This window comes from Xenopus laevis, chromosome 3L (genome assembly GCF_017654675.1).
Source record: "Xenopus laevis strain J_2021 chromosome 3L, Xenopus_laevis_v10.1, whole genome shotgun sequence".
Lineage (NCBI taxonomy): Eukaryota > Metazoa > Chordata > Amphibia > Anura > Pipidae > Xenopus > Xenopus laevis.
In genome coordinates, this window is record NC_054375.1 from 138,830,352 (window position 1) to 138,845,388 (window position 15,037).

Genomic DNA, 15,037 nt, shown 5'->3' on the forward strand with positions numbered 1-15,037 from the left:
ATGTTGAGTTAGTTTATTACCTATTATGGGTGAATTCATTTGGTAAGCGCAAATTCACGGCGAATTTCAATGATTTGAAGCCGGTGAATAAATTCCCAAAATTTGCTAGCAATTAAACCACGCCCAAATTAGCCTATAAGTATTTATTTGCAATGTTTGCAGCAATAAGAAGCTGAGCTACATAGGCACACTCATACACATTCATTTTTAACACAAAGATTTACCATAAAAAAAACAGGGAAGCCATTGGATAAGAAGGAAACTAGGTTCAGATTAGCCATTTTAGAGAGGTATTCTAGCGGGTCAAAAATCATTCTCATATTGAGATTTGCAGTTTTTTCAATTATCTCTTTATAATCTTTATCATCCTATGGCACATGTTGCTTCCCCATGATCCCCTTCAGGACATGGAGATCTCAATCTACAGTAGATCTTCAGTTGGTAGCCAGTTGATCGCATGAGCAAAAAAACCAATAAAAAAAATATGCTAAAGCTAGTAGCTAAATGTTTTTTCACTGGCATTATAATAGCACCTTGAAAATGTTATTGCAGTAGTAAAACCTTATGGAAATGGATAGTAAAAGTAGTGTCAGCTTCAGTAAGGGCTGGGCAGCCATCAGAGAAGAACAGGTCTACAAACACTGGTTGCCACCATCTTGTATGGGGCCCTGATCATCAATGTTTATATGTTCAGTATGCCACACATTTACTTGTACTCAGCCTCCAGAGAAAAAAGAAGGATTCTAAAAGCAGCCCATGTGTAATTATAGCACTCACTAGTGATTTCACTGTTAATGTGCAAACACCAACATTTTTATGTAATAATTGCTGTCATATGCTTAAAACCCTACACTTCCCAAAGACAATTATAACAAGCACTTTGCTCCTAATATTTCCATCGTTCTATACTACAATAATCATTGTGATCACACAGTCCTGTATACAACAGTTCTAAAGTATAGCATTGGGATTCCTATTACTGAGGATCAGTTTCTTGATTCAGCATATTATTCTCAACAACAGTTGTCCCTGGGACAGTGTTGCCTTAAATCTGTTTCAAATGACAAACCATACATTTGCTACACAATTAAGCAATACAGTTTAATATTAAGTATTTCCATGTCTGTTTAGTAATGAAGATTATTTAATTTGAGAACATTTTTCTTAGAAAAGTAATAAGACAAGCAATAGCCTACGTAACTGAAAATGTGTCAATTTCTTTATTTTTGGTGTAAACATGGAGTGAAATTAATCTTTGGAATAATTAAGATTGAAACCAAGACTGTTGCATTGCTTTTCTCAAATGATTTTAAATTGTGTAGTAAAGTAAAAAAAAAATAAGAAGGGAAACTGAGGCAACGTTTTTGGCAAGTGGTGCAAAATGTTTATACTTTATCCCAGATATCACATCACCCCCTTCCAGGGCCGTTCCTGCCATGAGCAGTGGCAATCCGTGGGCTGCTGCCGCCTGAGCACCTTGCCTCGGGCAGCAGTGACTGGCCAGTTACAAAGGGCGGCAAAAAGCCGCCTCCTGTAAGTTTAAGAGCCAAATTTCCGTTTTTTAAACCGGAAATTTAGCGCTGCTAGTGCAGAAAGTGCAGTACGCGCTCGTTGCACTAGTGATGCCGCCCCTTTTGGCCCGCTCCGACGTTAAACTTTTAAGCACGGAACGGGAGAGGGGGGCGGCATCGGGTTGCTGCCTAAGGCGGCAGCAGCCCACAGATCGCCCCAGCCCCCTTTACAAGTGTCCCACAGCATGACAGCCACTTGGAAGGTAGTAGGCACAAGGTACAGATGCTACTCCGTGGAGTAGATTTTTTTTCATTAGAACCCACTATTTTCAAAGTCCTTCAACAGATAAAGCTGTACTCTAGGCATCTCAAACTCTGGAGCCCATAGAAAAGCTGAAAGGATCTCAGGAAGGGGTCCCATATCTTAGGGTTCCTTGCCGGGACATCCAAATCCTCCCATCCATCTAAACCATACGCCATTATGGAAATACATGTGGAGGGTGATGAACAGGAATCAGCTCTCACCTGCAACTGCAGGATAGAATATGCGAGATGCACGACAGTCCACACAGGTGTATCCAGCCACAACTGCGGTCCAGTAGTGTGTGTAAGCACAATAAATTGCTTCCTAGCAGCTGCTAGAGGTAGTAAGCACCCCCGGATCAGGGACAGTGCAGTCACATCCGTCTCCGGCAACTTCTCTACAAAACGGCGGCAGTGATGAACATCTGGACCCGTCTTCCCCCAAGTGTTTCAAAGTGCTTCTCGTACCCAAAGAATGGAGACGCGGAAGTCTCGCACAACTGGGCTGATTGACACAGGCGCTGGCCAACGAGGGTACTCCAGAATGAACCTCGCAGATCGAACCCACAGCCAAATAATTTAGAGGAAAAAATGCAGGACTGTCTTCTCCTATTCGGTCCAGCAGCCTGCCATGAGGATTTAAAGAAACAGTACACACAGCAGCTCAGCCTTCAGAAAAATCATTAACCCATGCCTTTGGGCACCAAAATGTAATTTTTTTGGGGCTATTTTAGATCCAAAGGGTTAATGTCTGCCAGCTATGGGAATAGAGCATGTGTACATTGGACTCTAACACACCAGGCTGGAGCCTGAGATGTAGAGCAACAGGAGGTTCTTGCAACAAAAATATAACAGATTATTTGTCCAAGACAAATGATCCACTGGTTTTGCACATAGCATAACACCTGGATAGATACACCCTCAGGATCTCAGATTTGTAGCTGGCCTCATTCACAGGGTCCCTGCCCCTGGACTTTACTCTCTAGAGGTACTGGTCCCTCTAGGACAGAATGGCTTTACTGGGCCTTGTTGCACCCAGGCTCCCTGGAAATATCCAGCTGGGTCAAACACCAGACGCCAAAGAGTATAATCCACCCCTTCTCTCTAACTATAAATTTGCTAGTGTAACCCTATGGAATTTTGCTCAATAGCAGTGCCACCACCTAGTGGGATCCAGGGATACACCTACCTACGGTGGACCCCACTAAGAAACAAATAATACACATCAATGTAGTAAAACAGATACATTTCTGTAATTTGTATGTTTATACCTTAAGTCTACTAGAAAATCATGTAAACATTAAATAAACCCAATAGGCTGGTTTTGCCTCTGATAAGGATTAATTATATCTTAGTTAGGATCAAATACAAGGCACTGTTCTATTAATACAGAGAAAGAGGAAATCATTTTTTTTAAAAAAAAATTGGATTATTTGGATAAAAAGGAGTCTATGGGAGATGTGCTTTCTGGATAACAGTTCTCCTGATAATGGGTCACATACACGTGTGTGTGTGTGTGTGTGTGTATATATATATGTATTTGGAATGTAATAATTAAAAATCTGCCCTACCTGATCCAGCGCCCACTGTCCAGCATAATTTGTTTGCTAGTTCTGCTTTGTACCTGTGAAATATAAGTGTGTAAGTACGAGGTGTTACACTCTGGCAGTGTAGTCATATATGCTGAGAATAAGCAGAGCACCATAACGTGTTCTAAGAGAATTACAGCAGAACCCCCATTTTACATTTTTCAGGGGACCAGAAAAAGTGGTGTAAAATCCATGAAAATGTGGTGGGACCACAAAACAACAATGTAAAATTAGGGGAAACTGAAAATCAGTTACTGTATTAGTAACTGGTGTGAGGAACAATTTGTGTGATTTAATGATATGGAAATGCATCAGTTTTGCAGACTCCCAATTATTTATTATTTCCTGGGAAATGTTATGTCTTATCCTACAGACATCTATTGGATATTGGTTTCTCACAATTAAAAAAAGAAACTTTTGCAAAATAACAATTAGAGCCATAAAGATGATCAACCATGCAGAATTTCATTTGCTTTATTGGAATCCAACTGTCAGGAAGTTCAGAAAAATAACGGGCTGTGCAATATGGTTTGGTCACTTCTCTACTGGTGTAGAATTTACCTGAGCCTAAACAGGAAAATAAACAAGTCTTAGGGGTTATTTATCAAAGTCCAAAGTTATCTCAATATTTTCTGCTACAAAGTCCAATCAAATCCGCTTGGGTTTTTTACACTTATTTATTATACCATTTTCCAGAAAATTAGCTTTGTGGGTAAAAATTTGTTTTTTTTTTTAGGTTTTTCTTCATCTGATTTCTACGAATTTTGCATTCTTTTAGGAATTTCCACTCGAAAATTCAGTGAACTTGCTGGTATTGCACGAAACTCAGCGCACATGAAAAAATCATTGGGACTTCTTCCATTGATTTTTATGCAACCCTCGGCAGGTCTGAGATGTCGGATTTTCAGATTCATACTTTTTGTGTTTACTAAATTCAAAAACACTTGTGATTTTATAACAAAAAAAATGATGAATTGTTCGTGATTTTTGCATTCGGAGTTTAGTAAATAACCCCCTTAGAGTAACAAACAAATCTTAGTATAAAAAGGCTACAGCACTATATAAATGCAGGGGAGATGTGTATATTTGTCTCTCCTCTGTGTAGTTTCTGTGCAAAGGGGGAGGAGTCCCCACCTCTGTGAGCTGACAGGAAGGAAGTGCTACACAGGACAGGGTTGTCAGGTTGGCGGGTTTCCAGCCAAATTGGGCTACTAATTTAAAGCCCAGGCGGGTTTTAAAAGTACAAACTAGCCAAGGTACAGATTTGGGCCTTTGGCTAGTTTGTACTTTGGAAAACAGCCAAAGTTTTTTGTTTCCCGCCCCTAATGTGCCAGGCCTGCATCTCCCAATGCATGTTGGTTAATGTCGTTTTTGTTTAACAATTTGCTGACAGCCAAGTTTAATGTAAGACTACAATACCCAGCATGCAAAGGGACGGAGTTGTGTAGAAGTCTGGAGTTACCAGATTTTGGGCTCTGTACCCCAGTCTTCCATCCCTCTTAAGCATTCTCACATTTTCTGGTGACTTTTCTCAATTTCAGCCAATTTTAGGGCAAAAATCTGCTGGCCAACAAAATGTCTATAGGTTGGCCTGTTTTACCAACATTTATTGAAATTGTATATGAATTAGGGCCTCATGGGGTCCCTATACCTCCTGGGTCCCCCTCTGTAGTTACGGCCCTAGTGACGGGCGAATCTGTCCTATTTTACTTCATGGGAAAATTTGCAAATCAGTGAGAACTTGAAAAAGGTGTATTTTTACATATATGTATTTTTTCTTTTAGATTTTCCCATTGCACATATTGTGCTATTTTTGGGCTACTTTTGAAGTGACTCTTGGCTAGTTTGGGCTGGTTTTGTAGCTGATTTTGGCTGGTTTTGGAAATTAGACCTGACAACCCTGGTGTTGACTCACCACCTGTCCGTTATTCCCTGGGACAGATAGACAGGCAGGTTTGTTAAAGTGATCTAGTTCTTTCTTGCTCACACTTGACAACAAATACTGGTGCTCACCACATCCACAAGTCTTTCTAAGATGAAGTCCACCTTTGTGTAAGAAAACAGAGGAACGCAGAATCTTCGGTGAGCTAGATAAACCTGCCTTTGAGGAGAAAGCCTTATAGGAACAGTAATACCAAAAAAATGAAAGTGTTGTAAAGTAATTAAAATATAATACAGTGTAGCCCTGCACTGGTAAAACTGGTGCGTTGCTTCAGAAACACTACTATAGTTTATATAAACAAGCTGCTGTGTAGCAATGGTAGAAATAGAAAAAAGACTATATGGCACAGGTTAAATAGTGGATAACAGATAACACCATTATGTTCTACAGAGCTTATCTGCTGTGTAACCTGAGCCTTTTCTCCTTTGAATGGCTGCCCCCATTGCTACACATTGACAAAAGCTGAAACTTTAGGCTGGTGCAATAAGGTTATTATATAAAATATTTAGCCACTAGGGTTTAGTTCACTTTTAATTGGCCAACGACTATTATCACCTGACTATAGGTGGAAGGGGTGGGGGCCACAACATGGGGCTGGCCACTGCTCCTGTATAAACTATAATAAACAATGGAAAGTTGTGCTCACCTGAAAGTTGTGTGTAGGACTGGCCAGACCAGGGATGACTTGGCCAGCTTAAATATATTATGATATATGGACAAACAATCCCTATTTTGTTTAAAGGGGAAGGCATTTTTAGTAGCTTAAGGCACACAATGTCTCAATGTCCTTAATATATTGATAATGTGATGAGTGCAGAGGATCTCTTTTATTTGTCTGTATGAATTGTGTGCTCAGAGCCTCATTGCACCCGGTGGTGAGCACAACTTTCCCTTGTTTGTTATAGTCTTATTGACATAAACCTTAGGTCTCCAACTTCAGAGCAGCCAAAACATTTTTGGTATTACTTTGTGTGAAATGGATTCCATATTTGATTTGTTGCCATGGGATAGAGTCTCCAGCAACTAACACAGTCAATGCATTGTAAAGGATTCCACTCCAGCATGGTGGAACGCTATTTGGGAGAGGACATGGAGCCAGGGCCGCCATTAGAAATCACGGGGCCCATTACAACAAAATATTCAGCTGGCCCCACCCACAAGCCCCATACCAGATCCCGCCCACTCCACAGGACAGTTAAAAGACCACACAGACATCAGCGCTAAAAAAGGTAACCCCTCCCCCCACAAACACAAGTTATAAAAAGATATTGATGGACAGGGCCCCCTTATAAGTTTAAAAAAACTGTGGTGCCAGGGCCCCCCATAAAAGTTTTTGTTTTTTTAAAAAGGTGGTCAGGGCCCCCCACAAGTTAAAAAAAATAATTGGGGACCAGGGCCCCCTATGAGTTAAAAAAAACATTGGCGCCAGTGCCCCCCTTATAAGTAAAAAAAATTATGGCCCCAGAGAATATTTTTTTAAAAAACAGTGGTGGCAGGGGCCTACAGATTATTAAAATAATACATTGGTGTTCCATAGAATTGAACTCGTGGCTTCAGGACTTCAACTTCGACTCCTTTAGTGACTTTGGGTCTTTTCCCCGCTTCAGGACTTAAATTTCAGCTGTTTTCGTGACTTTTCTTTCATTGTCACATGGTGGGACTGACTTAAATCCAGAATCCAGGTCTATAACCTTTTAAAACTGGAATAGTCCAACTCATCCCCTAATAATGCTTCTAAGCCTGCCAATCCAGCGCAAGAACAAACACGCCAATTTACCCAGCATGTTCGCTCCTGCCAAATGAAATCTGACCCCTAATTGGCTTTAGGTGTCTCTGCGTAGCCAATAGGAAAAACCCTGCTCACTAGGAGGATGATCTTTAAAGTATGTTATGGCCAAGTCTAAGCAACTGTTCTATTAGTCTTCTTTTTTTTATAGTTTTTTTTAATTATTTGCCTTCTTCTTCTTTTTCCAGATTTCAAATGGGGGTCAGTGACCCATCTAGACAACAAATGTTCTGTAAGGCTACACATTTGTTGTTGTTGCTACTTTTTATTACTCACCTTTCTATTCAGGCCTCTCCTATTCATATTCCAGTCTCTTATTGAAATCAATCTCTGGTTGCTAGGATAATTTGGACCCTAACAACCAGATTGCTGAAATTGCAAACTGGAGAGCTGCTGAATAAAAAGCTAAATAACTCAAAAACCACAAATAATGAAAAATGAAAACCAATTGCAAATTGTCTCAGAATATCACTCTCTACATCATACTAAAAGTTAACTCAAAAGTGAACAACCCCTTTAAAGTTTATGGACATTTTCTCTCTTTTGACCATATATATTGAAAGAACTACCTTGGGTAGGATGACTGCAGCCGTTGCCCTTTATCACAGGATCTCCATTTCCCCTTTACTTCCTTTTCTTATGCCTCTTCTAATACTCATGAACTAACAGTTCCACTTTGGCAATGTTCTGCATGATTTCTACTTCTGCAATTAAGAAACAGTAAAGGAATTCAGTGATCTTTGCTATTTATACCAGTAATGATCAACTCTGCAGTCCAGCCTCACAAATGTTGTTGAACTACAAGCCTCTGGACAGAAGTACTAGTTACAGATCAGCAGCTTGTATATGTACATTTATTTATATTTTAGACCCAAAGTGACCCCCCGTAGATCTGGAAGCCTGAGGCAATTGCTCTGAATCAGTCCATGAAGCTGCGGGGCAGGGACATAGGATTTCCAGGTAAATTCCCAGTGCCTGTCACATTTAGCAGAGCCGGCGTGTAATCTCACATTGCTGGCAGCTCTCCAAACATTCTGAGAAATTATATGAGGAAAGGAAAAGCATCACCATCGCTTAGAGTTTCCTATTCATCCGCTACATGGGATTATTCAACACATGACCCTCCCCTTTCTCTAAGTCCATGTCCTGTAAAATTCCTCTTAATTACAAAGCACTATTTGTATACAGTATGTCTTCCAGAAAAAACAATATGGTATTCATTAAAGGGCCATAAACATCCTTTACTGTATATTTGTGTTACGTAGGACAGAGCTACTGTAATCTTTGTGATGTACAACAGGGAGCATCTCTCTAACATACTGTACTTATTACTTACTATAAAATATGATAAAGTAATGGCCATATATATTTTTAAAGCGCCACAGTAGAAACAAGTACTCTTTATACTATAATGTTATTTTGGGAGTGGAAAATATTTACTTTAGTTATTAAATAGTGCCCAGATTGAGCCAGGGAAGGGTTAATAGGTGACCAAAAGCGTTTGGGTTAGTGACGGCACAACAGAGCAGTGATGGAAACACTAAAGTTCTGCCCAGGCCAATAATTTGTTTACAAATGATTATTTTCTAATAACCTAGGTGCCACCTTGCATAAATACAGTTGCAGACAACAACTAATCAGTTATTTGTTTTCATTTATCAACTTGTAGGTGACTATATAAAACTGCTGGCTGCCATAGTAACATGTTATATCTGCTCTTTGTGTTGGGTCAGACTGTGCTGCATGTGCAAATGTTTGGCTTCTTCCATAGAATGTTCTGTGCTACTGCATAACATTAGTCATTACACACTCACATTCCCCAGTCACATGATACACATGCCTAATTAATACACTGCTTCCTCATTGGGCTGCCGACACCTTCCCACCCTGCCTCTATTCTCTGCCCACACTCACCTTACCGGCTGCCTTACTGAACCACGCACAGATTTGGGGTGATATCACTTCAACTTGCAGCACAGCAGTAAAGAGTGACTAAAGTTTATCAGAGCACAAGACACATGACTAGCTCATGACAGATTTCAAAATAAAATATAAAAAAATCCATTTGCTCTTTTGAAAGATGAATTTCCGTGCAGAAGTGTGAGCAGAACTATGAAATGATTTGTTTTGAAAAAATATTTTCCCATGACAGTATCCCTTAACGGTTAACATGAGGCTGGCACAGTGAAAGCATATGCATGTGAATGTGCTCTGCAAGCAGTAAGTGGGACTGACTACCAGCAATCAATGAGTAATAATGACTGACAAGCTCAGTTTTGTAATGTTACAGCTATGAGAAGGGGAACCACAGGGAATTTTTTGCTTTTAGATGTCATTGAGATGTATTTGTTCTCTGGACAAAACTAAAGATATAGACAACAATAAATATTAAGGCATTAATCTGTGATACTGGAAATATACATTTCCTGACTGATGGCTTGAGACCATATACATGTACTTGATATGTAGAAGACAAGGGGTTCGCTGTAGAGGACACAATGGATGGTTTTGATTGGTTGAGTTATTGCCTATGTGGTCATAGTGGAGCATGATGCCAACATTAACAGGAGAAAATAATATAGCTCCCACCCTTCCCAGCTATAGTCAGGTGATCCCATTGGTGTCTAATAAAAGGGCAGCCAAGTTTGGGAGTAAGTTGCAGGTAAAACTAGTCCCTTTTGTAAAATGTATAATGAAGCAATAGAATTCTTAATGAATCAGATGAAAATTGAGTGTAGGACTGGCCAGATATGGGATGACTTTGACGTAGTTGGCCAGCTTAAATATATTGCAATATATAAACAAACAATCCCTGTTTTGTTTAAAGGGTAAGGCATTTTTCAGTAGCAGTATGCACAAACTGTCTCTGTCTTAAATATATTGATAATGGGTTGAGTGCAGAGGACTTGTATTTGTCTATTTGTATTTTGTGGTCACAGCCTCATTGCACCCCCGCCTAATGGTTTTAAAAATTAGTGGTGAACACAACTTTCCCTTGTTTTATATATATATATATATATTGCTAATTAGCCATGCAGGTTGTGGATTCCATATGTTTTAAAGAGGTGAGGTGGCAATCCTAGCTGGGAGGTATTACAGTATAATGATGTCTTCATACAAAAGGCACAGACAATTCCCCTTTTAGCCTTAGCCATTATTACCTCTTGAATCTGATCCACAATACTTTCTGCCTTCTCCAAAGTGACATCTTTTAGGGCCTGTTTAAGAGCAGAGACTCCCATCTGGTACGCAGAGACAACCTAAGGCCGTAAACATATCGCTATCATTAGCCCAGTTTGTTAATACAAGTCACTTCTTGTGGGTTTCTTGCTCTGTCAGTGCTAAATGCCATCACCTTGCGGTCTGTTTCGGCAGCCGATATCCTCTCCAAGATTCCCTGTATGTTGTCCTGCTTGTTCTGCAGCTCCGTAATGCGACGCTCCACTAGCTTTCTCTTCCGCAAACAACGCAGAGCCTGGGAATAATATTAAGGGCAGACAAACGAGCACCCATTTAATGAAATATAATTACTAGCAGATCTTGTAACCAACCATTGTCAGCAGCAGGACATTAGTTGTACTTCCAGGTTTGACAACCATGTAGGCAAACAAAGCACAACAAGATGCAAAGGTGGAGAGACTAGAGGCAGATTTTAAAGGATAAGTAAACCTTAAAAGTAAGTGAATTTGAAATGTGTTATGAGTGCTATTCTAAGAACTTTTGCAGTGTATATTCATTATTTATTTTATGTTTCATTCCAAGATATTAAAGGATACATGTACTGTTAATATGAATGAATTTTGTTACAACAGCGCCTGATGTTCTTTTGGTTATTAAAGATATGATAAAGGTTTCTAATTTCCTAACCAGAAGAACATCAGAGCAGCCTCCTTCTTTCTCCTGACAACTTCCTTGACTACTTGGTGGTCAGACTGGTCAGAAAATGACCAGCAGGTGGCGCTGTTGTAACAAAATCCATTCGTAATAACAGTACATGTATCCTTTAACATCTTGGAATGAAAAAAAAAAAATGAATGTGCATTGCAAAAGTGCTTAGAATAGCACTCCCTCATCAATTTTACATTCACTTATTTTTAAGGTTTACTTATTGAGCAGGCTGGAATGGACAGAAGAAACAGAGGGATATAAAGTCTGATCTGCTCACCGGGTTCTTGTTTCCTGCCCGATTATAGGTTCTGGCTTCCTCCTTCAGCCTGCAGAGCAAAGAGACGGCTGCTCTAATAGTCAGAGCTTCACATAACAGTCTATGTTGTCAGTCCCTATGTCTGTATCATTTGGAAGAAGGGGGCAGGACATGATAGAAAGTGGCAGGTGAGAGGCCAAATGCAACTCTAAAATAACCAGTGCCAGAACAATGGAAGATCTTAGTTACCCACCAGTAGTAACTGTACTAAAATGCCAGATTTCTCCCTGTATCAGGTTTATATGTATCATCTTTCTTTTATATTGAGCCTGTATTACTATGCCAGTTCTTCTCCTTGTATTATTAAAGCGGGTTGTTTCACGTTTGAGTTAACTTTTAGTATGATGTAAAGAGTGATATTCTGAGACAATCTGCAAATGGTTTTCATTTTTTATTGTTTTTGTTTTTTGTTATTTAGCTTTTTATTCAGCTGCTCTCCGGTTTGCACTTTTACAAATTACCCTGCCAACCATGAATCTCCTGTAGCAGGGATCGCCTTTTCCACACTGTTAGAATGTTCCATTGAAGCTCGCGGAGATGGAACTGGGCGAATGGTACCGCTTCTATGGTGGAAACCATGACTCCCAGAGCCTTCATGCAAAACTTGATAGAATGTTGTCTTTTTGTATTAGGGATCTTACTAATGATTGAAGACAATGGGCCTTCTCCAGAGGAAGGGATATTCTCTGTGTTAGAGTGTTGAATTGCATCCCGAGAAAAACCATGGATTGATTGGGTATCAGAGAAGACTTGGCTAAGTTGAGTACCCAACCTAGTTTCTGTAGCATGTCCAGAGATATACTGAGGAAGCGATAAGCCTCTGGAATCGATGGAGCTTTGATCAGCAGATCGTCCAGATAAGGGGTGATGGAAACCCCTGCACCCGCGGATTACCGCTGTGGTTGCGGCCATAATCTTGGTGAAGACCCGAGGGGCCGACGTTAGTCCAAAGGGAAGACTTGTGAATTGGAAATGATGATTCTGGTAGGCAAATCTCAAGTATTTCTGATGGTGAAGGAAAATGCAGATACGCATCCTTTATGTCTATTGAGATAAGAAACTGTCCCGGGGACATTGCTGCAATGACCAACTTGAGAGACTCCATTTTGAAGCATCGGGGTCGAATGAATTTGTTCAATTCCTTTAGGTCTAGGATGGGCCGGACTGAACCGTCCTTTTTGGGCAGTGATCACCTTTGAGAGAAGGAGTTTGGAGATGACACTTTGAAATGCTGTTCGCTTGTCTGGCTGAACTGGAAGTCTGGAACATGAAAAACCGGATGAGGAGGTTCTGTTGAAAACTCTAAGTGATAACCTCGAGTCACCACTTCGTGGATCCAGGCGTCCTGAACAAGAGTGAGCCAAGCGTCGGCGAACAGACTTAGCCTCCCTCCTATTCGTGTGGTTGGAGGCGTAATGACACCGTCATGCTGAAGTAGACTTGTCCCCGGACTTAGGAGTGAACTTCCTGTTTTGCCAGACTGGTCTTTGTTTGTTAGCCAGGCGTCCCCGTGCCAAGAAGGATTGTCTCGGAGGGGAGGATCTCGAGCCCTTTGTTTGGGAGCCACGAAAATGTCTTCTTCTGCGAAAGGTAGACCGGGCCTTGGGCTGAGGTACGAGAGTACTTTTGCCCCCAGTAGCTTGGCTGATGATCTTGTCCAAATCAGGCCCAAAAAGCAACTTACCCTTGAAGGGTATGGAGGTCAGGGATTTCTTTTGTCAGCAGACCATAACTTCATCCATAAGGATCTACGGGCTGCAATTGCGAGTGCCGAAGACCTACTGATGACTTGAGCAGCGTCTAAGGAGGCTTCGGAAATATAATCATTTGTTTCCTTTATCTGAGAGGCCCATTGAGAAAGTTCGTGTTGGGGAGCCCCCGATTCGATAGCGTTGAGAAGAGAATCAGACCAGGATTGAATGGCTCTGCTCACCCAGGCTGTTGCTAAAACAGGTTGAAGGGAAGTGCCCAAAGCTGAAAAAAGAGACCGCAGAAGGCTTTCTAGTTTATTGTCCATGGAATCCTTGAATGAGGAGGCGTCAGGGACTGGGAGAGCAGTATTTTTGGACAGTCGAGAGACTGGTGCATCCACTGAAGGTGGCAGCGACCACTTCTCAGTAACCTCGCTAGGGAAAGGATAGAGCTTTTGGAAGCGGTGGTTTGTTTGAAAACGTCTCTCAGGTTTGTCCCACTCTTGCTGAATAATATGGTCGAACTGAGAGTGAGAAGGGAAAACAGCGGAAGTCTTACTGTGCCATTTGAAAAGAGTCTTAGAAGAGTCGGCTGAGACTTCTGGTTCTTCAAGGTGAAGAGTCTCTAAAACAGAGGCAATCAGAGAATCCACCGAGTCTGAGGATGGTCTGAGGGATTCCTCCTCCTCTTGATCTGAATTAAAAGAAAGCTCTCCTTCAGATTGGTCGTCCTCATCCCCCGAAACTAAAGGGTGTAAGGAAGAATTCCTGGAAGGAGAATCACTGTCTTCGTCAGAGGGAGATGGGGCTCTGTGTTTAGTTGCCCCTTCCCTTAGGATTTTCAAGCCTCGACAGAAGTTTGTCTAGAGATTGTGCAAGCTTTGGAATACCGGTGGCCAGTTGGGTAGCCCATTCTGGAGGAGAAGGGGGGGCCTTGGGAGGGGGAGAGTCCCTGGGTTGAGGAGAGGGTTCCCCTTGAGCGGCCTGGTCTGCCAGGGGGATGAGAGGACCTGCGGAATCAGAATCATGCTCAATAGGCTTGCACCTGGAACAAATGGGGTCTTTGTGCCCAGAAGGCAAACGTTTGCGGCATTTGGCACAGGCTAGATATCTGACAGAGGTAGTGAGAATCTTTTCCCCCCCGCTGCCCTGGAAAAAAGAGTGTCACTTTGACCCTCAGACATGATAGCAGTCTAGTAGCCCGTAGGGAGCAGCCTTGGAGGGTCCCTAGTGGCCCTTATGCGCAGCAGAACACTAACCTGCAAGGGGTTAAGCAGGGAAGGAGGATCAGCTGTCTGGTGTGCGTGTCTGGAGTGCTTGTCCCAGAAGTACCAGTAGTACCCCACTGTCTTCTGGAGCTGTAGGCAGGATGCGCAAGTAAGCAAAACTCCGCCACCCTTAAGAGGGATAGCGGAGAAAAAACAGGCGTGACCGCGTTGGCGAGGAGCCTGAGTTAAAATGGCGGCCCGCAGAGGAGTTTGCGCGCTATTATGCGCGAGAGAATGCGGCGGTGACGTCATTGGGAGTCCTGGCGCCTGAAAAAGGGAGCGTGATAGCTAGGGGAACGAACGGCAACGCTCCAGTGCGGCTCAGACTGCAGGCCTGAGAGACGTGCACCTGTTAAATAAAGGTTCGTCCCTTCCTCTCCCTGCTACCTTGAGCGTCTAGCCAGGAAACTGCACAAACACGCACACTGCTTCTGAGGAGGCCCCAGGGGGATAGTAAGAATCTGTAACTTACCCCATTAGGGCCCTCAGTATTCTGTCATCTGGCCAGCAATATCCCCCCCTTATCCTGAAGGTCTATGCCAAAAGGCAGGCTTGACCCCGGCTACAGGTCCCTCGTGGGGGGTTGTCAGTATGGACCTCTACACAGTGTAGAGGGCCTGAACAACTCCGGGTGTCAGTCTAGCTGAGCAATAATATAAAAACAAAAAAAACACACTGAAGAGAAATATGTCCTATCCTCCTGAGGACACAACTTAAACTGAGTGGAACTCTGCCTACTGGGG

General features: G+C 42.0%; 1 protein-coding gene across 1 annotated transcript in view; it reads right to left on the bottom strand.

Annotated features, from left to right (window-relative positions):
* Positions 1 to 10,797, bottom strand: part of LOC121401262 — a 40,953-nt gene extending 30,156 nt beyond the window's left edge. The window contains exons 1-4 of the mRNA XM_041585604.1: positions 10,487 to 10,797; positions 10,293 to 10,391; positions 7,701 to 7,835; positions 3,386 to 3,438 (exon numbers count right to left, since the gene is read on the bottom strand). The gene's annotated coding sequence lies outside the window, so the exon portion shown is untranslated. The remainder of the gene's footprint in view (positions 1 to 3,385; positions 3,439 to 7,700; positions 7,836 to 10,292; positions 10,392 to 10,486) is intronic.
* Between the last annotated feature and the right edge of the window lie 4,240 nt (positions 10,798 to 15,037).